Below are 24,658 nucleotides of genomic sequence, written 5' to 3' on the forward strand. Positions count from 1 at the left end.
TATTTATCTATTTATTTTTGGTAGTGCAGATATTCATTTAGAGGCTCAAAGAAAAGAATAATATTAGTATATGTCTGAAGAGCATCCCTCCTAATCTAATTTTTTAAATGGAAAGTAGACCAAAAGTCGTCATATTACAGCTGCCTCAAATAATGTCTACATGCAATATAGGAATGAGAATTAATCTGGCATGATTTTTGCACTTGAGGCTTTAGTATTTTGTCTGGAATAAATGTTAAGCAATAAGGGCAGCCTCTGATAATCAGTAATTTCTGTGTTGTCTTGAGGGGTCAGGAAATGGATTATTCTTGTTGTACAAGCATTCAGTTTAATTAAGCAATCAATTATTCATTCAATCTCTATTTAGGCTCAGCACTGTGCTAGGTGATTTGGGGGAAAAAAAAAACAAGTATAAAATAGTGCCTGTGATTAAGTCTCAAACTTAGGACCCAAGGACTCATATTAACAAAGGGGAGAAAAGTAGGGACACAGAGGCTCAAGTAAGAATGAGGACTATGGTGATTATGAAGGGCCCCCAAGAGCAGTTTGCCTATGATGTGGGTAGGTGAGATTGAACTAGAAGGAATTTTGATGGAAATGTATTTCAAGGAAGGAGAATATGAGAGTTATTATAAACCTAGGTTCCACAATCATACAATAAGGATACAATGAATTTATGCTTACTGTTGAAATATGGGGACGACATCAAAACTTGTTAGATAAATTAATAGGTTCCTACGTCTTTATGTATGCAAATGAAAGTCATCAGCTTCAAAGTATTTTAAAACTCTTCAGATCCATTGGAAGAATTATTTTCTTCTTTATAATTTTAATATCTTTTTAAGATTAGATTTCTCTAAAGCCTACTGTTGTCAAATCTTTCAAGATATGTATATACTTTTAAAAATACACATTGGTATTTCCTGGACGGGCTTTATATCTGTTCATAACTTTATTTAAAAAAGTAAAATATTAATGCTTTAGCCAAAAATAGTTACACAGAATGTTAGCATTTTTGAATGATCCTGAATTAAAGTCTAGGCCATATCCATTTTGTGAAGAGCTGAAGCTCTTCTTAATGTTATAACCTACCCAACTTTTGTCATGATGTTACTCACTTGTCATTATGTAATTTAAAATAAACATTTAACAAAATAAATAAAATAAACATTTAGTTGTTTGTAGATGTGAAATTTTAAAAACTGTTTATTTTGAAATAGTTGTATACTTACAGAAATGTTGAGAAATAGTATAGAGAGTTCCTATATACCATTCGCCCAGCATCTCCCACTGTTAAGGTTATTATCATGGTACACTTATCACAAATAAGAAACTAAGACTGGTACAATTCTGTTAATAAAACTACAGACATCATTTGGATTTCCTTACTTTTCCCACTAGCATCTTTTTTTTTTTTTTTTTTTGCTTCAGGACCCAGTCTAGGCTACCCCACTCCATTTAGTCATTAGTCATATCCCCTTGTTCTCCTCCAATCTGTGAATATTCTTCAGTCTTTTCCTGTTTTTCGTGAATTTGACACTTTAAAAGAAGACTGGCTACATATTTTGTACACTACCTTTAACTGGGTTTATCTGATACTTTCTCATAATTAAGCTGAAATTATGTAATTTGGGGAAGAGTACCATAATACATCCTTCTAATGGCATTATATTAAAGGATATATAATATCAATAAACTTTATTGCTGGTTATATTAAGCTTGATCACTTGGCTCAGGCTCTTTCTGCTAGAGTTCAACCACAAAGTTACTATTTTCCCCTTTCCATAGCCTCCTCTTCAGAAGTAATTTATTAACTCTATCTAGGTAACCATGTCCTGGAGGTAAGAATTTCAAAGAATTTGTGGACATTATCACAGTGATTAATCAATACATTTAGTGTGATACTTTAAGACTATACACTCATCCTGATGATCCTTAAAATTTCACTCACTAATTTTAGTATTCACCAGTGGGCTTTGCTTGCAATTATTAATATTGTAGTCTAATTGTAATTTCCTATTTCCTTCATTCTGTCTGTATTTACCAATTATAATTCTTTCATAAGGAAGTGTTGTCTTTTCTACTCCATTTACTTATTTAGCCAATCCCTTATTTATATCATTGTGAATTCGTAAATATTCATTTTATTTGTTAGGTTATAATCCAATACTATAATTATGTAATTGGATGCTCAAATTGCTCCAGGCTTGGCTATGGGAGAATTTTAAAGTTGGCTGCTATGCCCATTTGATATCCTCCCATACTCCATCTTCTCCTCCTCCTCCTTTTTTTAGCACCTCCTTTTCTGGCATCTTAAGATATATCAAGTACATTTAATATTTTTCCTGCTCAGGCCCTGAAATCAACCATCTCTGCAAGGAATCCTGGTTCCTTTTATTGGAGGATAATTTTTAGAGTCCACGATCTGGTGCCTGGGTGTGTTCATTGCTATGTCGTGTCAGTGCTGTGGAAATCAATGAAGACCACAGAAATGAGAAGAAGCAAAGGTTATTTATTCACAGTTCGCTATAGCAATGGAGTCATCCCTTTCACTTGCATTTGACAGAGACTCAAAGGCAGGCAGAAGAGAAAGAAAGCTTTTTAGTGGAAGGAAGAGAGAGCTTCAGATGTGCTCTGATGGAAGGCTGTTGGCATTGGGAAGCTATAGGTCAGTGAGCCAAAGACAAGAAGGGCATCCTGTGTAATTGGTTAGGGATAAATACTTATCTATCTCTGGTTGGTCCTAAATTAGAGGCATGTAACAAAAATTAAGAAAGATGCCTGTTTTTATTCAAATCCTAGGCATTTTGAGCCAATTGTTACAAGGGTTATTGTTTGGCTTCCTACATCAGTTGTAAGGGATACCAACCAGACTTCCTACTAGTCTGACTTATAGGTAGTAAGCTGGCATCCTTACAGTGGTTACTGTAGATAATGGGGTGGTTTCCTGGGCTGGTTGCTGCAGATTATGAGTCAGAGTTCTATTTCCACGTGTTTGTTCTGGCCATTGTTCATTTGCGTTTGCAGTCCCTCACTGTTTCTGAGCTGTCTAAAAGGAAGGTAGGAAATGCACATACTTATGGATGCAGGTACATACACGATCTCTATTCATTTCTGTATCAATCTATCTTTTTGTAGATAAATATGAACTCACATTCAGGCCTTCAACTCTAATCTAATCCAACACCAAAAAGTTTATTCTAGCATCCCCTCTTAGCTTATTTGTAACCATTTTTATCCAACAGTGAAACACCTGGCTCTCATCTATGCTGTACTTACTTGTTTGATAGACCCTGGTACAGAAGTAAAGTTGTTTTTTATTTTCTTTCCTACAATTCCTAACCCATACCCTTGGGAGAAACAAATTTACCAACCAGAGCACATTACATACTGTTAGTTTCATTTTATATATGTCCCTAAAGTATCTAGTCAAAACACTGCTTCCAAAAGTTACTTAGTCACCTCCTTTCTTCTCTACCTCCTTTGGTGTAACTACGTTATAGGTTTATTAGATTGATTTGTCATAGTCTGCATTCCATCCGGGTTCATCAGATATCTGGCTGATTTTTTAAAAAATTAGCATACAATAAAATTAGCTACTTGTGGTTTATGGTTCTTCAGATCTGACACAGTTGTATCACTTCCAAATTCTGTTGTACTGTCTCTGCAGAGCCAACGCCTACTTAGACTTCAAGTTAAAAAAAAAAAACAAAAACGGAATCTTTTGGGGTCAGGACCAAGATGGTGACATAGTAGGTTCCCAAGCTTATTTCCTCCTACAAATGTGCAGAATGTACAGCTACCCATGGAACAATTCCTTCCGAAAGAAATCCGAAAACTACCTGAGTGACCACTACACATCAAACACATGAGAAAATGCAATGAAACAGGTAGGAAAGACTAGGACATACCCTCACCATAAACCCCACAAAACTCTGACACAGCTCCATACAATGTGGAGGAAACCCCTAAGCTGTAGCTTCTCCCTGAGGAGAGAAGCATTGGGCCCCTATACCTGATACCTCAACTTTTAAGACCATGCCCGAAGGGATGGGCTCTCAAGATATGTAGCTCTGAAAGCCAGCAGGGCTGTGTCTCTGAGGCCCATGAGACCTCAGCAGTTCACAACAGGCACACAGCCCTCACTCTGGCTATGCCCCCAGCACAGAGGGGGCAGCCAAAATCCAAAATCTCCTGTCTCCCAGCTTTCCCTGAATGAGCTTTATCTGCATGGCTTAAAAGCTGCTGCCTACTTGTGATGAGCACCAGGTGCTATATGCTAAGTGGTGAATCACTAAGTTGTACACCTGAAACTCATATTACACTGTATGTAAACTAACTGGAATTTATTTTTTACTCTTTATTTTTTTATTTTTATTTATTTATGATAGTCACACAGAGAGAGAGAGAGGCAGAGACACAGGCAGAGGGAGAAGCAGGCTCCATGCACCGGGAGCCCGACGTGGGATTCGATCCCGGGTCTCCAGGATCGCGCCCTGGGCCAAAGGCAGGCGCTAAACCGCTGCGCCACCCAGGGATCCCACTAACTGGAATTTAAATAAAAACTTGAAAGAAAAATAAAATAAAAGCACTGCCTAAGGGCCAGGCTTCTGATCTAGAAGGCACTAGGAGTAGGCTGTGAACCTTTCAGAAATGAGGGAAAATAGAGGACTAATCTCCTGCCTTCTTTTTTTTTTTTTTTTGTATATTTTTTATTGGAGTTGATTTGCCAACATAAAGCATAACACCAGTGTTCATCCTGTCAAGTGCCCCCTCAGTGCCCGTTACCCAGTCACCCCAACACCCCCCCCACGCCCACCTCCCTTCTACTACCCCTTATTTGTTTCCTAGAGTCAGGAGTCTCTCATGTTCTGTCTCCCTCTCTGATATTTCCCAATCATTTTCTCCTGCCTTCTTTTAATCTTCCCTGTAACCAGCGTCGCCCTGAAAGGAGCTTGTGCACATGTCTGTGCCTCAGCTTTTATAAGCCTGCTGCCCAAGAGATGGCCCCAGGATCAGCTGGTTAAGATGGCTAAAAGGGCTACTATTTATGAATCCCATAGGACTATAGCAAATAAAGAAGCAATTTTTAACCGGCTATCCCCAGAAGGCTCAGCACAGAGGGAGCGGACAAAATCATTCATCTCCTAGACTTTACCTTAAAGAGGTTTACCTGCATACTTGGGGCACCTGGGTGGCTCAGTCAGTTAAGCTTTCTGACTCTTGGTTTCAGCTCTGCTCATGATCTTGGGATTGTGATATTGAGCCCACTGCACTGGACTCTCCACTCAGTGGGAATCAGCTTGAAATTCTCTCCCTCTGTCCACCCCCCCCCCGCCCAGCACTCACTGGTTTGCTCTCTCTCTCTCTCTCTCTCACATGTGCATGCACACCTCCTCTCTAAAATAAATAATTTTTTTTTAAAAAAAGAGGTTTATCTAAATACTTTATTTTAAAAAAGATTTTATCTATTTATTCATGAGAGACAGAAAGAGAAAGGCAAAGGCAGAGGGAGAAACAGGGAGCCTGATGCAGGACTCAATCACAACCTGAGCCAAAGGCAGATACATAGCTGCTTAGCCACCCAGGCACCCCTATCTGAATATTTTTAAAAGCCATTGTCTGAGGTACATAAGTTCCCCATAAGAGAACCTTCATAGGACCACAAACAGATTTTTCAGCAGAAATCATGCAGGCCAGAGGGAATGGAATGACATATTCAAATGTTAAAAGAAAAATGAAACAGGGACACCTGTGTGGCCCAGCGGTTGGGCGCCTGCCTTTGGCTCAGGTCGTGATCCCAAGGTCCTGGGATGGAGTCCTGCATTGGGCTCCCCGCGAGGAGCCTGCTTCTCTGTCTGCCTATGTCTCTTCCTCTCTCTCTCTCTCAGTCTGTGTCTTTCATGAATAAATAAATAAATCTTTCAAAAAAAAAAAAAAAAGAAAAAGAAAAATGAAACAAACCGAATAAGAAAGCTCTACCCAGCAAAGCTTGCCTTCAGAAGTAAGGGAGAAATAGTTTTCCAGATAAACAAACAAACAAAAAACGAAAAGAATTCATCAATACTAGACCAAATTTACAATAAATGTTGAAGGCAGTTCTTCATATTGAAACAAAAGGAAGGTAATTAGGAATAAAAACATATGCAAGTATAAATCTCATTGGTAAAGGTAACTATTTGGTTAAATCCAGAATATATTAGTGATGTAATGGCGGTAGTTAAATCACTTATAACCCTAATAGAAAGGTCAAAAGAGAAAGTATTAAAAATAACTATAATAATTTGTTAATGGACACATAATGTAAACATGTAAATGGTGATATTAAAACACAAAATATGGGGTTGACAGAGTTTTGGTATGCATCAAAGTTTAAGTTATTATCAGCTCAAAATAGAATGTTATAAATGGGTTTTATTTAAGACTCACGGTACCTATAAACAACAACAACAACAAAACCCGTAGTATATACACAAAAGATAAAGAAATCAATATATAATAATACATAAGAAAAATCAAATCACCAAAAGGAGAGAATAAGGAAGGATAAAAAGAACAAGGGAATTAGAAAACAAACATAAAACAAGCAACAAAATAGCAATAGTTAAGTCCATACATACCAATAAATACTTTAAGTATAATGAACTAAATTCTCCAACCAAAAGACATGCAATGCCTAAGAAAAACAAAAACAAAAGAGAGGACCCAACTATATACTGCCTATAAGAAGTTCACCTCAGCTTTAAGGAACACATAGACTGAAAGTGAGAGGATGAAAAAAGATAAACCAGGCAAATGGAAACCAAAAGGAAGTTTGAGTAGCTACACTTATATCACACAAAATAAATTTTAAGGCAAAGACTGTAGAAGACATAGAAAGCCATTACATAATGATGAAGGGGTCAATCCAACATAAGGATATAACATTTATAAATATTTATATACCTGACATAAGAGCACTGAAATATATAAGCTAAACATTAAAAAGATCTAAAGGGAGAAGTTGATAGCAATGTAATAATAGCAATTTCAATACTCTAATTCCAACATTATATAGATAATCTAGACATAGAATTAATAAAAAAAAAATTGGATGAAACTACTTATTAAACCTAACAGATATATACTGAACATTCCATCAACAGCAGCAGAATGCACACTCCTCCATAGTGCACATGGAACACTCTCTGGAATAGATCTTGTGTGAGGCCACAAAACAAGTGTTAATAAATTTAAGAATATTGAAAACATATTTAAACACCTTTTCCAGCCAAAATGGTATGAAACTAGAAACCAATTATAAGAATACTAAAAATTAACAGATATGTGGAGATTAAACATGTTACTGAACAACTGAAGTGTCAAAGAGGGAATCAAGAGAAACCAAAACTATATTGAAACAAATGAAAATGGAAACAAAACATCCTAATGCCTATTAGAATCAACAAAAGCAGTTCTAAGAGGGAAGTTCATAGTAATAAAAGCCTATAGTAAGAAAAATGAAATACATCAAATAAACTAACTTAGGCACCAAGGAACTAGAAAAACAAGAATATACTAAGTGCAAAGTTAGCAAAAGGAAAGAAATAACAAAGATAGCATGGAAATAAATGAAATAAACTATCAATGCTGAAATTGGAAGAAATAGAAAATTTGAACAGACCCGCGACCAGCAAAAAAATTGAATCAGTAATCAAAAATCTCCCAACAAACAAAAGTCAAGGGCCAGATGGTTTCCCAGAAGAGTTCTACCTAACAATTAAAGAAGAGTTAATACCTGTTCTTCTCAAATAGTTCCAAAAAAATAGAAATGGAAGGAAAACTCCTCAACTCCTTCTACAAGGCTAGCATTACCTTGACTGCAAAACGAGATAGAGACCTCACTCCAAAGGAAAATTACAAGCCAATATTCCTGATGAACACGGATGCAAAAATTCTCAACAAGATACTCGCCAATAGTATCCAATAGTACATTAAAAGAATTATCCACCACAGTCAAGTGGTATCTGTACCTGGGCTGAAGGGATGGTTCAATATTTGCAAATCAATCAACATGATAAACCATATTAATGAAAGAAAGAATAAGAATCATATGGTTCTCTCAATAGATGCAGAAAAAGCAATTGATGAGATACAGTATCCATTCTTGATAAAACCCTTCAACAAAGTAGGGATAGATGAAGCATACCTCAACATCATAAAGGTCATATACGAAAGACCCACAGCTAATATCATCCTCAATGGGGAAAAATTAGAGCTTTTCCTCCACAGTCAGGAATAAGACTGTGATGTCCAATCTCACCATTACTATTTGACATAGTACTAAAAGTCTTAGCCTCAGCAATCAGACACCAAAAAGAAATAAAAGGCATCCAAATCATCATGAAAGAAGGCAAACTTTCACTATTTGCAGATGACATAATACTCTATGTAGAAAACCCAAAAGACTCCACCAAAAAATTGCTAGAACTAATACATGAATTCAGCAAAGTTGCAGGATATAAAATCAACATAAAGAAATCTGTTACATTTCTATTCATCAATAGTGAAGCAGCAGCAAAAGAAATCAAGGAATTTACATTTACAGTTCCATTTACAATTGCACCAAAAACCAGAATCCTAGGAATAAACCTAACTAAAGAGGTAATAAAAGATCTGTACTCTGAAAACTATAGAACACTTATTAAAGAAATTGAAGAGGATACAAAGAAATGGAAGAACATTCTGCGCTCATGGATTGGGGGAAAAAAAAAACATTGTTAAAATGTCTATACAACCCAAAGAAATATACACATTTAAAGCAATTCCAGTCAAAATACCAACAGTGTTTTTCACAGCTAGAACAAAAATCCTAAAATTTGTGTCGTATCACAAAAGACCCCAAATAGCCAAAGCAACCCTGAAAAATAAAAGCAAAGTTGGAGGCATCATGATTCCAGAATTCAAGCTATATTACAAAGCTGTAGTCATCAAGACAGTATGGTACTGGCACAAAAACAGACACATAGGTCAATGTAACAGAATAGAAAACTAGAATGGACCCACAACTCTAGGGTCAACTAATCTTCGATGAAGCAGAAAAGAATATCCAATTAAAAAAGGAAAAAGGTAGTCTCTTCAACAAATGCTATTAGAAAACTGGACAGCCACATGCAGAAGAATGATACTGGACCACTTTCTTACACTATACACAAAAATAAACCCAAAATGGATGAAAGACCTAAAATGTGAGATAGGAATCCATCAAAATCCTGAAGGACAATGCAGGCAGCAACCTCTTCGATCTAGGCCACAAAAATTTCTTGCTAGGCATGCTTCCAAAGGCAAGAGAAACAAAAAGCAAAAAGTTAACTACTGGGATTTCATTAAATAAAAAGCTTCCACACAGCAAAGATAATAATCAAAACTAAAAGGCAGCCTATGAAATGGGAAAAGATATTTGCAAATGACATATTTGACAAAGGGCTAGTATCCAAAAATCTATAAAGAACTTATCATTGTTAACAACCAAAATCAAATAATGTAGCTGAGAAATGGGCAGCAGACATGAACAATCATTTTTCCAAAGAAGATATCCAGATGGCTAACAGACACGTGGAAAGATGCTCAACATCAACTCCTCATACAGAAATACAAATCAAAACCACAATGAGATACTAAACTCACACCTATCAGAATGGCTAAAATGAACAACTCAGATAAACAACAGGTGTTGGTGATGATGAGGAAAAAAGGGAATCCTCTTGCACTGTTGGTGAAACTGCAAATTGGTGCAGCCACTCTGGAAAATAGCATGGAGGTTCCTCAAAAAGTTCAAAATAGAACTATCCTACAACCCAGCAGTTGCACGACTAGATATTTACCCAAAGGATACAAAAATACTGATTTGAAAGGGTACAATGACTATGGAAAGAGCCCAAATGTCCAATGTCCAATGACTGATGAATGGATAAAGAAGAGCTGATATATGTATATGTATACCAACAGCGTTTTTCAGAGCTAGGACAAAAATCCTAAAATTTGTGTGGAATATATATATATATATATCAAACATTATATATATTATATATATATATAAATATATATTTAACATTGTTAAAATGTCTATACTACCCAAAGCAATCTACACATTTAAAGCAATCCCAATCAAAATACCAACAGCATTATATATACATAATATATAAGTATATAGATATATACACATTTTATATACACGTATATATATACATGTTTTATATACACACACACAAATATACACACACACACAATGGAATATTAATCAGAAGAATGAAATCTTGCCACTTGCAGCAACGTGGATGGAGCTAGTGTGTATTATGCTAAATGAAGTAAGTCAGTCAGAGAAAGACAAACACCATATGATTCCACTCATACGTGGTATTTAAGAAACAACAGATGAACATAAGGGGGGGGGGAGAGAGACAGAGAGAGAGAGAGAGAGAGAAGGAGAGAGAGAGAAAGAAACCAACCATAGGAGACTTTTAACAATAGAGAACAAAATGAGGGGAGGGATGATGGAAAGAGGTGGGTGGGGGATGAGCTACATTAGTGATGGGTATTAAAAAAAGCACTTGTTAGGATGAGCACTGGATGTTGTAAGTGATGAACCACTGAATTCTACTCCTGAAACCCATATTGCACTCTATGTTCACTAACTAGAAATAAAAAGGAACTCTTTTGCACTGTTGGTGCAAATGTAACCTGGTGCAATTGCTGTGGAAATCACATGGAGGTTCTTCAGAAAGTTAGAAATAGAATTACCTATGATCCAACAATTGCACTACTATGTATTTACCTCCAAATACAAAAACACTCAAAGGGATACATGTAACCCTATATTTATAGCAGCATTATTTACGATAGCTAAATTATAGAAACAGCCCAAGTGTCCATTGATTAATGAGTGGATAAATAAGAAAATAAGACGTGGCATGTACGTGTGTGTATATATATTCATTTAGCCATAGAAAGAATGAAATCTTGTCATTTGCCACAACATGGATAGAACTAGAGAGTATAATGCTAAGGAAAATAAGACAAAGACAAAAACCATATGATTTCCCTCATGTGGAATGTAAGAAACACAACAAACAAACAAAGGAAATAAAATGAGAGAGAGAGAGAGAGAGAAACACAAACCACGAAACAGACTCTTAAGTATAGAGAACAAACTGATGATTATCAGAGGGGAGGTAGGTGAGTAGATGCTTGAAACAGGTGATGAAGATTAAGGACTGAACTTGTTCTGATGAGCACCAGGTGATGTATGGAGTTGCTAAATCACTATATTGTACACCTGCAACAAATATAACACTGTATATTAACCTATGCTGGAATTAAAATGAAAGATTTCATTAATTAATAAAATAAATTTTAAAATAAATGGTGTTGGAAATTGGACCACCACATGCAAAGGAGAAGAATGAAAATGGATTCCTATGTACACCAGACACAAAAATCAACTCAAATGGAGTAAAGACTTGAATATAAGACCTGGAACTGTATATATCCTAGAAGAAAATACAGGGGGTAAGCTCCTTGACAATGGTCTTGGCAATGATTTCTTTTGGGTTTGACATCCAAAGCAAAGCCGACAAAAGCAAATATAAACAAGTGGAACCACATCAAACTTAAAAGCTTCTAGACAGCAAAGGAACCCATTAACAAAATGAAAAAGCAACCTATCAGATGGGAGCAAGTATTTGCAAACCACATATTCAATTAAGGGTTAATATCCAAAATATACAAGGAACTCACAACTTACTAGAAAAAAAACCAAATATCCCAATTTTTTAAATGGGCAAAATCCTAAATAGATGTTTTTCCAAAGAAGATATACAAATGGCTAGCAGGTACATAAAAATGTGCTCAATGACATTCATCATCAGGGAAATGAAAAATTGAAACCACAATGAGATACCACCTCACATCTGTTAGGATGACTATTATCAAAAAGACAAGAGAAATGCTGGAAAGGATGTGGAAGGATGCGGGGGGAAAAAGGGCAAGCTTTGTGCACTGCTGGTGGAATTTACACTGGTATACTCACAATGGAAAACAGTATGAAGCTTTCTCAAAAATTTAAAAATAAAGTACAATATGATTCAGTAATTCTACTTATAGGTATATACCCAAAGGAAATGAAAGCATTATCCCGAAGAGATATCTGCATTCCCATGTTCAATGCAGCATTATTCACAATACTCAAGGTATGGAAACAACCTAAGTGTCCATTGACAGATGAATTGATAAAATATATACATATACATAGAATATAATACTATTGAGCCTTAAAAAAGAAAGAAATCCTGTCATTTGCAACAACATGGCTCAGCCTGGAAGGCATTATGCTCAGTGAGATAAGTCAGACCAAGAAATATCACATATCAGTCAAACTCAGAAACAGAGCAGAAAAGCAGTTATCAGGAGCTGGGCAGTGGGGGAAACGGAGAGGTTGGTAAAAGGGTATAAACTTTCAGTAACAAGTGAATAAGGTCTGAGGATTTAATATATAACATTGTGACTATAGTGACAATGGTCTATTGTATAAATGAAATTTGCTAAGAGAGCTTAAACTTTCTCCTCATCTCATTAAAAAAAATAAGGTGATTATGTGAGATGATAGATGTGTGAATCAACTGGATGATGGGAATCCTTTCACAATGTATAACTATATTGAAACATCACATTGTACATTTCAAACAGCTCACGAATTTATAAATTATGTATCAATAAATTGGAAAAAATAAATATGAAATACTTTATTGTAATAATTATGAGTTAACATTCCAAAAGATTGGGGGATTTCAGGGTTAATATATGGGTTTTAAGTGAAACCAATATTTTGTGTCCCCAGAGCAATCTCTAGATGTGACTCTTTGTTCTTATCATCCTTAGCCTTTTGAGCACCAAGCTCATATCTATTAGAGAAGAAAGATCCTTTTTTCTTTTTATAATTCTTATGTGTGATTTTCTCCTTTAGTGAGCCTCTTTTGTAATGTCCCTGTAAATTCTTACTGAAGGAGTTAGAGTGGTCTTTTCTTGCAAATAAGGATACAGTTGCAAAATCTGAATTAAAATTTTTGGATTTCCTCCTCCCTAAGTTTAAATACACAAGAAATTTACTGTTGTCCAGGCCCATATACCTAGTAGAGATTTCTATTACCCCTTTTTCTTCAAATATTGATTTGAGTCTTATAAATATAGTCTTCTCAGAAACTGAAATATTAATTTAATTTCACCAGGATATACTTCATTATTTCCTCTCTAGTTTATTATGTTTCTCAATTTTGTTTGTAAATGAAAGTTTAGATAATTTCAGATTGAATGTGTACTATTTTACTATCAACTTTAGTTTGGCATTAACACAGAAAGAGATCTCAGAGCTTTTGGGTTTTTTTAAATTTTGTATATAATTTACTTTATTCTTTTCTATTTTCTGAGCACAGTTGATACACAATGTTACATCACTTTCAGATGCAGAGATCTCAGAGTTTGTTTGTTTTTTTTCTTGTCCAGACCACTAAATTTTCAAGACCAGAATACAAAGTAAAAGTCCAATTATGTCAAGGGAAAAATAGAAGTTTAAAGAAAAGAACTGAATCCGGACTTTTTAAAAGAAAATCTGTAATTAAATGTAAGTTTTAATGATCTATTTGCTTATCCTTTCACATCATTATTAGTTGAAAATCAACTGTATTGATGAATCAAAACCTGTGTAAAAATTTAGTCTCATTTTATCCCTAATATTGCCCATTAAGGGTAATAAAGATTTTTAACTCCAGCAAGTTTTTTTTTTTTTTAAGATTTTACTTATTTATTCATGAGAGATATACAGAGAGAGGCAGAGACATAGGCAGAGGGAAGAAGCAGGCTCCCTGTGGGGGGCCCAATTTGGGACTCTATCCTGACCCCCAGACTCTGGGATCACGCCCTGAGCTGAAGGCAAACACTCAACCGCTGAGCCACCCAGGTGGCTCTAGGGAGGTTTAAGGAAGTATTTCTAAAAAGCTTTATTTCTTGAAATAATGCTTAGCACATAGTAGGTATTTAACAACTTTGTGTTTGATTAAGTTGAAAGAATGAAGAGAATTTATAACTTTTGCTATTTCAGCTAAATTATGTACATATTAAATAAGACTATTCATGAATACATTTAAAAATGAATACCCACAAATTATACTCCAAATTATTATTAATATTTACCACGCTATTGTGAACAAATATATTAAATGTTAGCCTTATAATTCAATTGGAGTATCAAGAAAAAGACTATTTTAGAAAACCAAAGTAATGAGGTCACAAAAATATTTTTTCTATTTGCACATTATCCACTTAACATGTTAATATGGAAATGGAAAATTAGTTTATATCATGAATTTATTATTTAGTTTTAGTAAAATTTAGTAAAATTTACATAAATGAATTAAAACTACTTAAACAGATTTGCTGTGAAATTAACATTCTTTACTAAAGTAATTATATGAAGATGATATTCATGTTACATGTTCTTTCTTTACCCCTCATTCACCTCTAGCCACCCATTCAAATAATTACAAATCTCATGTGTTTCAATTGACAGGTAGCATTTTATCATCCTCATTCTTGAAGACAGACATTAATTATTTTTGATTTGTCTAAATGACAAGGTTACTTGAGAAAAATTGAAATCTTTGTTTAAGAATAGGTTCAAATCTTTATTCCAGCTTTTTCTAGCTATGTTTCCTTAACCGAATTATGTAACATCTCTGAAACTTCGTTTTACTTCTCTTTATAAATAAGGGTCCTAATATCGACCTTATAGCTCTGTTGGGGTGTATAATTATAAGAATCATCATTATTTTAATGCTGGAAATGTTTGATTCTGGTTTTCATTTTCAAACTCCCGTGGCAGCTACAAACATCAGGAACAGTAACTGATTAATGGAAAATATTTTTAAATGTTATAATCCTGCCAGATAAGTTAATTGTTTTTAATAATGATGGTACAAAACTTAAATTTAAAATCATGATGAAGGAGATCCCTGGGTGGCTCAGCGGTTTAGCACCTGCCTTTGGCTCAGGGCATGATCCTGGAGTCCTGGGATCGAGTCCCACATTAGGCTCCCTGCATGGAGCCTGCTTCTCCCTCTGCCTGTGTCTCTGCCTCTCTCTGTGTGTGTCTCTCATGAATAAATAAATAAAATCTTTAAAAAAAAAAAAAGAAATCATGATGAAGGGGCACCTGCATGGCTCAGTTGGTTAAGCATCTGCCTTTGGCTCAGGTCATGATCCCCAGGTCCTGGGATCAAGCTCCGTATTGTGTGTGTGTGGGGAGTCTCTGTTCAGCAGGGAGCCTGCTTCTCCTCTCTGCCCCCTGCCCCCTGTCCACTGCCCTCTGCCCCCAACTGATGCTTCCTCTGTCTCTCTAGTGTCTCTCAAACAAATAAATAAAATCTTTAAATATTTTTTTAAATCACGCTTAATTGGGATCCAACTTGATAGCTTATCAATATTGTCCAAAGTAACAGATTACCTCTTTGAAAGCTTACTGAAATATGGCAAATCAAGGTGGATGGTAAAGTTCTTTTCTTAAGAGAATGACAGAATTATGTGATATCCTGGTTCTGAGACTATATTTCCACTTATTAAAATATAAATGTTTCTTGTTATTATGAGGGGTAATTATCAATTAGAATACTAATGAAATAATACTGAGAGAAAACTTTCTGTTTTATTATAAGGGGAAGCAGCTTGATATAGGAAAATACTTAGGTTTTTAAATCAGAAGGAAGTATATTCAAGTCCAAATCTCCACCGATTAATATGAAATAGCTACACCTCTGACTCTTAGTTTCCTCATCATTGATAAAAGATAATAAAGTTTCTCTGTCAGAGTTGTTATGATGGTAAGACATAATACTTATGAAGATATTAGTGTGCTATTTGGTACCTAACAGGCCCTCATTCCATGATTATGGCTCCAATGATGAGAATGTGTTCTGTTTCTATAAGCATCCCTATCGAAAATGTGGGCAGACACTTTGACAAGTATTCATCATGCATTCATTAGATGTATTCATTCACTCATGCATCCATCCATCTGTCCATCCATTCATCATAATTTCAAGGCAAGATCAAGGCAGTGAGGACAACTAAGTGAAATAAATCAACAGAACTAACTACAATGCAAAGCAAAGAGATCGATTATTGAAGTAGAAACAGTCACCAGAATGTGAGAAAAGGAAACTATTTCAGGAAAGTACCACTGAGAAGCTAGAACTTAAGATTGGTCATGGAAGAGATGAATACCGTTCCTAAAATTTGAGAAGTTGTAGAGAGGATATACACTTTGAAAACAAGAGTGAGTTCCACATATAACCTGAATATGAGCCTCATGTGACCCATTCTTCAGCAAACAGACCCCAGTAACAAGAAGAAAGTAAGTCCAATCTTATAATTTTATCTCTCCAAGAACATCAAAGGCTATGCAATTTAAAACCTACTTCTGCCGTTCTTTTCATTCTGTATTTTTTTTTACCCCCTTCTGCTTCCCCTGAAGCATCTCTTCCCATTTCTCCTTCTCTATACAGCATCAAAATATACTTCATCCCAAGAGGTCTTTTCTTTTCCATTTCTTTTGCTGTATTTCTCTTTATTCTTATTTCTTATAGGAGTTACTCTTGACACAATTCAAATTCCCTATTCTGATTTTCTCTCCACTGATTAGCATGATCTGCATAAAAAGGAGCAAGAACTAGGGCAGGGGTTCTTTTCCAAGGGATTCGAGGAGAGGACTGTATTTCAACATAATTGGTTTCTCTGATAATCTTATGCATTTTATTTCATGCATTTAGAAACACCATTTTGAGAAATAATCCATAGGTTTCTCTAGATTGCTAAAGTCAGGGCAAAAAACATGTTTAGGAACCCTTGAAGTGAGGCTAAAGTAGAGCAATTGAAAATGGCAGTGAATATTTACTCATTCAAATTTTTGTCCACATTTCACTTGAAAGCCCTCTGCAGTTTTGTGGAAAGCAGTAGGCAGTCACTGTGGCCAAAACTTATCATGAGGATAGGAAGTGAAGGGAGATGAGACATTGATTTCTATGTGAACAAAAACAGAAATGACACACAAAACAGCCACTATGCTGTGCATAAACAGTAGCAGTCTCTTCATAAAAACAGAAAGGACTCATTTTCTGTATTTTTCTTTCCATGCTCTTTTAGATTATCCTGCCACTTCTCTCATTAGCTTTCCTAAAATTATCCATAGTCCAAATCTAGCAAAGAAATAGTCAAACTTACTAAAACTTCTAATTTCAAAGGAAATTAGTTGCTACCTCAAATTAAACGGAAATCAGCTGTCATAGTTCAAATATTTCACAGCAGTTACCCAGCCACCTAATTCCCGTCCTGTCTCCCGTTATACCCTCCACACCTCTTCTAATACCTTAACTAGAAGTTTTCAAGGGAGTAGATTTCTGAAAGACATTCCTGTCAGCTTTTAGTGTTGCTAAAAAATCAACCCACCTGCCACCAGCTGTGTGACAGTTTATATAGTGTTGCCAGGCCCATAATGGTTCAGAGTATTTGTGAATATATTATTTTTGACAGGTTCCTCTCCCAATTAAGGACCACACAGAACTCTCCATTCTCAGTCAAAATTCCTAGAAGTGTTATCCCTTGGGCAGCTAAGCAATTTTACAGGTAGGAAAAAAATAAAGTCTGTAGGTTTTCAGGAGGATATGGGAAGGGGCACAAATCAGCAGGCAGTTCATTCTTTTACATCAGTGGGCAAGTCTTCAGGGGCAGCGCTGACTGCCAATTTGCAGGATGTTAAGTCACCTTCTGCCATCAGCTCTGTGGCAATGGCAAAACTATCCCATAATACCCAAACTTACACTTTTGTGAAGGCAGCAGAATGCCAATTATTCTCACAAGTACAAGACTCAGAACAGACCAAACCACATTTTAAGTTTTTCTCCTGAGGACAGATTGAATATGGTGGCACTTTTCAAGTAATGGCCACTTAAAAGATGAAGCTATTGTATAAAAATATAGGGATGTCATAAATAAGTTTAAATCGGCTCTCCTGGTTTACAGTCACCAATCAATGGGAAGTGATTTTCTTTTGCAATTTAACACACCTGACAACTTCAAATGTATTAAATAATGTAGCTGACCAATGATTATACTAGCTAACATGTATTCTACTGCCAGCAACAAAATGTATTGAGTGCTTGGTATGTATCAAGTACTTTATACATATGTGGGTGAATCCATCTAATTTCTATCCCACAAATCATCTCATTTAGACACTAAGACTATCATTTTAAAGAAAATAAAACTAAGAAGGTAAGGCATTTGCTGAAGCTAGTATTAGGGAGAGCCTGGATTTGAGTCCAGACAGTCTGAATCCAGAGCCCACTTGCAATTTTTGCTGTTGTGCAGGACCCTCACATGTGAAAGGGCCCCCTACTTGCATTAATGCTACCTTGTCATTGTCTTGAATAATAACAGTAATTTTGTTGTCTCATTATACTAGATTGTAAAGACCAAATACATGGAGTTGCTATTCTTGGATATTTAGAACTAAGACCCTCAGAAAATTCAACCTGCCTATCCCACCACAAGTTGCCACAACATAATCTGTGTATTATATATCAGATGCAGTTATGATCCAGGCCCTCCACCAGACTAAGTCTATAGCAATAGCATAGTGCCAAAGGAAAAGTACTGGATTCACACAATACATGCATCACTTTAAACATAACTGGAAGCATAGAGCTTCTCGATAATGGTAGGTAGTAGGATACTAATAATTTAAAATAATTTGGTCCCTCAAGAACCCAGATGGGCAATTCATAGTCACTGAGATTTGGAAGGCAACTTAAAGATAATCTGTTTAAACCTCTCAGTGGCATCTGGTCTACTCAGAAGACTTTATTACTAATTTTTTTCTTTTCTATGAAGACTCTCAATATTAAGTTTATTCCTATTATTTTTAAGGTTAAGATTAGAAATTGAGAGCAGATGTATTTAGTATCTTCTGGCTGGTTTAGATTTAAGCTGGATTAAAGGTTTATTTCATCAGATATCCTCTTTGACAAATGATCCAAAATATCCTTAGTCATCATCAGAATGTAGGTTGAGCCTTCATGTGTGCAAGGATATTTTTCTCAATTTATTATAATTTCTGCGACTTACGCACAACAGTGATGGAAACAGCCTGGTATAGATTTCCAAGGCACAGTGTGGGAGGCACTGTGTGTGCACAAATCCCGTTATTTGTTAATAGGATTTGTCCACATACCTTCTGCCCAGTCCGTTCAATGCTTTGAAATATTGCAGCTGCTTTTTTCATTTTCTGTTAAATCCGATTGGCAGCAATGTCAATGCTACAGCTCAACCCACAAACAGAAGCACAACTACAAGCAAGAATACACTGGTGGAAAAATAGCCATAAATGCCACCATGAAGCAAAAATATTCCATGGCAGGATGCCATCTGGGGAATTTAGTTACCCTACTAGGCCCAATCCTAAGTAAGATATTTTATCTTTAACTGGTTATTGTTCTATAACATTGATGACTCCAACATAGTGCATTCTTAACTGGAGGCAATTTTGCTTCCCACAGGATATCTGGCAATGTCTGGAGACACTTTTGATTGTCATGACTGAGAGGTACTATCCATCAAGTGGGTATGCTTCTAAATATCCTACAATGTATATGAAAACCCAGCATGGCAAAGAATTATCTAATACTCAATTTCAGTACTTCAAAGGTTAAGGGCTCAGGCCCCAAATATTTCAAACCAACCTAGTAATCATAAATGATGGTTTTCCTTTTTTTTTTTTTTTTTTTTTTTTACCACCGTTTAGAATATAAATAGTAGTGTCAATTGGGGAACAAATTCAAGTACCATATTTTTGTGTTGGTGACATTTAAGGATACATCTCTTCCTAAGTATTTTGAACAAGATAAGAAGAAGTACTAAAGATGAAAAGAGCAAAAGTATATTCTTAGAAGTATGACAGCCAGAAGGGACTTCTAGTCTAGCATTTGCAAACTCTATTCCCTACATACCAGTTCAGCAAGACATATGGGTATCCCATGAGTAGGTATCCAGATCAAATGACACAGTGAAGTGTTGGGCTCAAGCAGAGTGAAATATATTTTGATTCTGAAGAACCATTCTAAGAGCTTGGAAGTGCTCACAGGCACCAGGTGGCTCTCCAAAGGTGACTACAGTAAAATAGAAAAAAGTTTTCAAACTCACTGAACCATCAAATATTTTACGCCTGTAACATCTGTTAATATTGCCTTCAACAAAAGCTCTAGTCCACCTAGCATGCTCATAAGTATTGTACAAAGATCAAGTTACTTGCTCAAAATTCTTCCAATAAGGACCAAGCAAGGACAATATCAAAGCCTATATTACCCAGTCCATTCTTCTTTCCACCATGCAGTGTTTGTTTTTTTTTTTAATATCTATAGTTATTATTTTTTTTAAAATGGGTTAATTATATTATTACATCATAGCATATAGTGCTTGGAATACATTTATTTATTTATTTATTTATTTATTTACTTATTTATTTATTTATTTTAGAGGTGGGGAGGGGCAGAGGGAGAGAGAGAATCTCAAGCAGACCACCTCCTCACCCCACTTTAGGCACAGAGTCCTGAGATCATAACCTGAGCTGAAATCAGGAGCTGAAAGCTTAACTGACTAAGCCATTGAGGTGCCCCAGAATACACATTATTTTAGACAGGGCATTTCCAAATCCATTATCATCTTTAACCCTCATAACTCACATCAAGTTATTTTTTTTTCCTCTTCTTTTTTCAACTTCATGATTTTTCCTTTCATCATCACTACCACCATATCTTCAATATGAACTCAGCTACTAGAACTTGCTTTGAGGTTAGGGCCTTTGCTATCCCATGTTGAAAACAACTGATGGCACAGTGGAGCCAATGTCTGTTGAATTAATGAATGCTCCATTTTATAGATAAAGTGTATGAAATATAGAGAAGTTAAACTGAAGGTACAGGTACATGTTTTTAAGCACCTGTTATCCTGAAGGCAATGTGTTGGTTATTTATTATTTTTTTTGTATTATCTCACTGAATGAGTGAAATTTAATAGCAGCATCAAAAGACAAAGCAAAACCGGCAAAGGGAAGAAAAAAATAATACTTTCTTTAGGAAAATAATAGAAACTACAGAATAAGTGATGGAAAGCTGAAGTAATGTATTTTTTCCCTTGCTTTTGTGTTCCAAGATAGATAAAACCAGCCTGGACTTTATACTTCAGCATACTGACTCACACTCATTTGGTCTTATGCAAAAGGCCAGCAATTTTACGGAGTAAAATTTCTCAGCGGAGCTTCCAGAAGAGACACAATGATGAGCAATGAACTTTTCATGACTATCTAGTTAAACTAGCTGGAATTAAACACTTGAGTAGTTCCACTTAAATTTTATTTTTATTTCTTATGGTCATGGAATCTAGTCAACTTAATGTTTAACACATAATTCTCAAAAAAACAAAACTAAAAGGAACTCACTTGGAAAACAAAGAGATGAAAGATCTCCTTTAATAACTAATTCTCAAACACATGCAATTATCTAGTAGATTAGCTTACTGAGGACACTTGTCAGTTTTTCTCTACCAATGTAGAATCCAGTAATACTAATAGTCAACTCAGAATACACCCCAGAGAATTATTTTGATGAAAGAACTTTTTACTAGTGTGAAAATGCTTAATACTGAGATGTGTGCTCAACTTAAAGATGTGCAAACCTAAAAGGGCATTGCAACTCTAAACAGATAAAACTAGCTTTTATTTATTTGATTTCTGATCCAGAATTATTTTAATTTCCAGCAACAGTCACATGCTTTCAAAAATCTTAGATGATCATGAAACACATGGCAAGCCAACTGAAAGATCTCCACAAGATATTTGTTCATTGACAAATCCATTTTTCTATCACTCATTCAAACATCAATGTGCGCCAACTGTATAGAAAGTGCCAGTCTCAGTGATGTGAAGAGTTAAATATAAACACCCTGTACTTAAACAAGTCATGTCTCAATAAAGAGAATCAGATATAAAAAAGGAGAGCACATGCACAGAAAAAATTGGGTAGCAATGATGATCAATGTACCATTGTTTATATAAAAACTATATGGAATATAAATGTTCATCAAGAGAAGTGGCTAAAATAGTGAATTATTCACAATATGTAATAGCATAGCAGCAGTAAGTAGCTCAAAAAAAAAATCACCCCAATGCCCAGAGTTTGAGTGAATAACGTAAGTTGCTGAATAAATACGGCTACATAAATATTATATATTTATGGGTATGTAAGATATATAGAAATGCTTAGGGAAAAGGCCTGGAAAGACATAAATGAAATGAGAACAGTGGTTCTCTCTGGGTAAAATACTGGAACTGGGGAGATAGTCATAAAAAATTAGTTTTACCTGTAATGCTCATATCTTAAAATCAGAAACAATTCATGTATTATTTATCAAATGTATGTACATAGACAGAAAGCTGTAGATACAGGTATATATTAACACAATCAATACCATAGGGAGGAACACATAAAGTGATACAGAGTTTTGAATGAGTAAAACAGTTCCCTACAGGAGAAATTATGCAATATTTTATGTAGAAGAAGCCATACTTTATTAGTTATAAAAAGAATTTGGAGGTGGATAGAAAGTAAAATTAACTATAAAAATACTATAATGCACAAACATTAACTAAAATGGCTGGTGGGGTTTTTTGGGGGGAAGGATGATGGGATGAATAGCTGAAGCACAGAGTTTTTCCTTGAAACTATTTGGTGTAAAGTAGAATGGTGGCTACGTGACATTAACCATTGGAAAAAGTCTAAAGAACTATACAACATAAAGCATGAATCCTAAAGTAACCTATGGGCTTAGTAATAATGTATCAATATTGGTTCTTCAATTGCAATAAACTTACCATATTAATGGAAGTTATTCATAATAGAGGAAACTGTTGGGAGGAGGGTTGAGAACGCTCTGTTCTTTTTGTTCTATTTTTCTATAAGCCTAAAACTGCTAAAAAATAGTCTTTTAATTTTAAATTGTTGTAATAGAATGCAGAAACAAGAAGAACATAAGTAAAAGAATAATTAATGCTTTTGGTGGGAGACTGGGCCACTGGCTGTATTGTACCAATGATGCTGAGTTAATACAGAACACAGAAAGCTCCGTGGTGGGCTAGTACACAGAATATTTAATGTTATTGCTGTTATTTATTTATATGTTTGTTTTCTGTGTAATTTTTGATGTCTTAAAAAAGAACAATGGCTATTCCAGGACATATAAAAGTGGAAGAATATTACAAGAAGAGAGAGAACAGCTAAATGGATGACATACAGAAGTGAGAAACACCCTTGCTGGAAATGGAACAGAATCTGGTGCAGCTCAAGTGCAGACTCACATCAAATAGCCTGGAGGTGAAATCAAAATGTGAAGGTGAGAGTAGACTGTGAAGTGTACTGGATGCCTACCCAAGGGATTTGGATATGAGTATGCGAATCCATTTTTTTTTTTTTTTTTTTAAGAGCATGACCTACTCACTTCTGAGCTTCTGTGAGACGGATGGCAATGAGGAGAGAGGCAGGGGGACAGGAAAGGATCGGTGAATGTGTAATGAGGGTGATGGTTTGGGCATTAAAATGAGTGAGTTCAAATTCTGGGTCTCAACCTTCCCAGATGTATACGTAATAAACCCAAGGCCTACATCTTAAATGCTTTTAATCTCAATTTTCTCATGAATAATAACAAATATAACACTCTAACAGGTATGTGGTGGTATTAAATAAGAGAATAGATGCTAATAGAATAATAGTAAGTAACATTTTGGAGCAAAAGGCCAAGGAACTCTATGTGAAACTGAGGCATTCTTAAGTGATTCTGAGGCAGCTGGACATTTCGGTAAAGGGGGAACAGTCAGGATAATGCCTGTGATGAAGGCAGAAGGTAGTAGAGGGACAAATGAGAAACAGTGGGAAATGAGTAGCAAGATAACAGCGGGTTCCACTATGAAACTATGAAACTATGAAGAATTCTATCTGAAAACCAGTATGCTTCCACTGGTCTAGCTATTGTTTTACAATTCCTCTCCTACAGGCCTCCACACAGAAGCCTTCAAGGTATATCTTAGTCAGATTAGGCTGCTTTAACAAAATACAATAGACTGAGTGGCTAAAACATTTCTCAGAGGGGCACCTGGGTGGCTCAACGGTAGAGCCATCTGCCTTCGGCTCAGGGCATGATCCTGGGGTCCTGGGATGGAGTCCCACATCGGGCTCCCCATGGGAAACCTGCCTCTTCCTCTGCCTATGTCTCTGCCTCTCTGTGTCTGTCATGAATAAGTAAATACAATCTTTAAATAAAATACAATAAAATGAACACCAATAAAAAATAAATTTAATAAATAAATAAATAAATAAATGACAAAAAAATAAAAAATACAATAAAATAAAAAAATACAATAAAATAAAACATAAAACATTTCTCAGAATCATGGATGTTGGAAGTGCAAGATCAAGATGTTAACAAGGCAGGTTTTATTCTGAGGCCTTTTCTCTTTCCTGTGGACAACCAC

The 24,658-nt window shown here is 35.5% G+C and overlaps 1 long non-coding RNA gene across 2 annotated transcripts; it reads left to right on the forward strand.

Annotated features, from left to right (window-relative positions):
* The first annotated feature begins 3,008 nt into the window (after nucleotides 1-3,008).
* Nucleotides 3,009-23,517, forward strand: LOC111091216. Of its 2 annotated transcripts, XR_005374415.1 has the most exons (4): nucleotides 3,035-3,089; nucleotides 3,671-3,890; nucleotides 13,537-13,654; nucleotides 23,365-23,517. It is a non-coding gene; the product is annotated as an uncharacterized LOC111091216 (long non-coding RNA). The 2 variants fall into 2 exon arrangements; XR_005374414.1 differs by lacking the exon at nucleotides 3,671-3,890 and having other exon boundaries at nucleotides 3,009-3,089.
* Nucleotides 23,518-24,658: the final 1,141 nt, after the last annotated feature.

This window comes from Canis lupus, chromosome 20 (genome assembly GCF_011100685.1).
Source record: "Canis lupus familiaris isolate Mischka breed German Shepherd chromosome 20, alternate assembly UU_Cfam_GSD_1.0, whole genome shotgun sequence".
In the NCBI taxonomy this organism is placed as follows: Eukaryota; Metazoa; Chordata; class Mammalia; order Carnivora; family Canidae; genus Canis; species Canis lupus.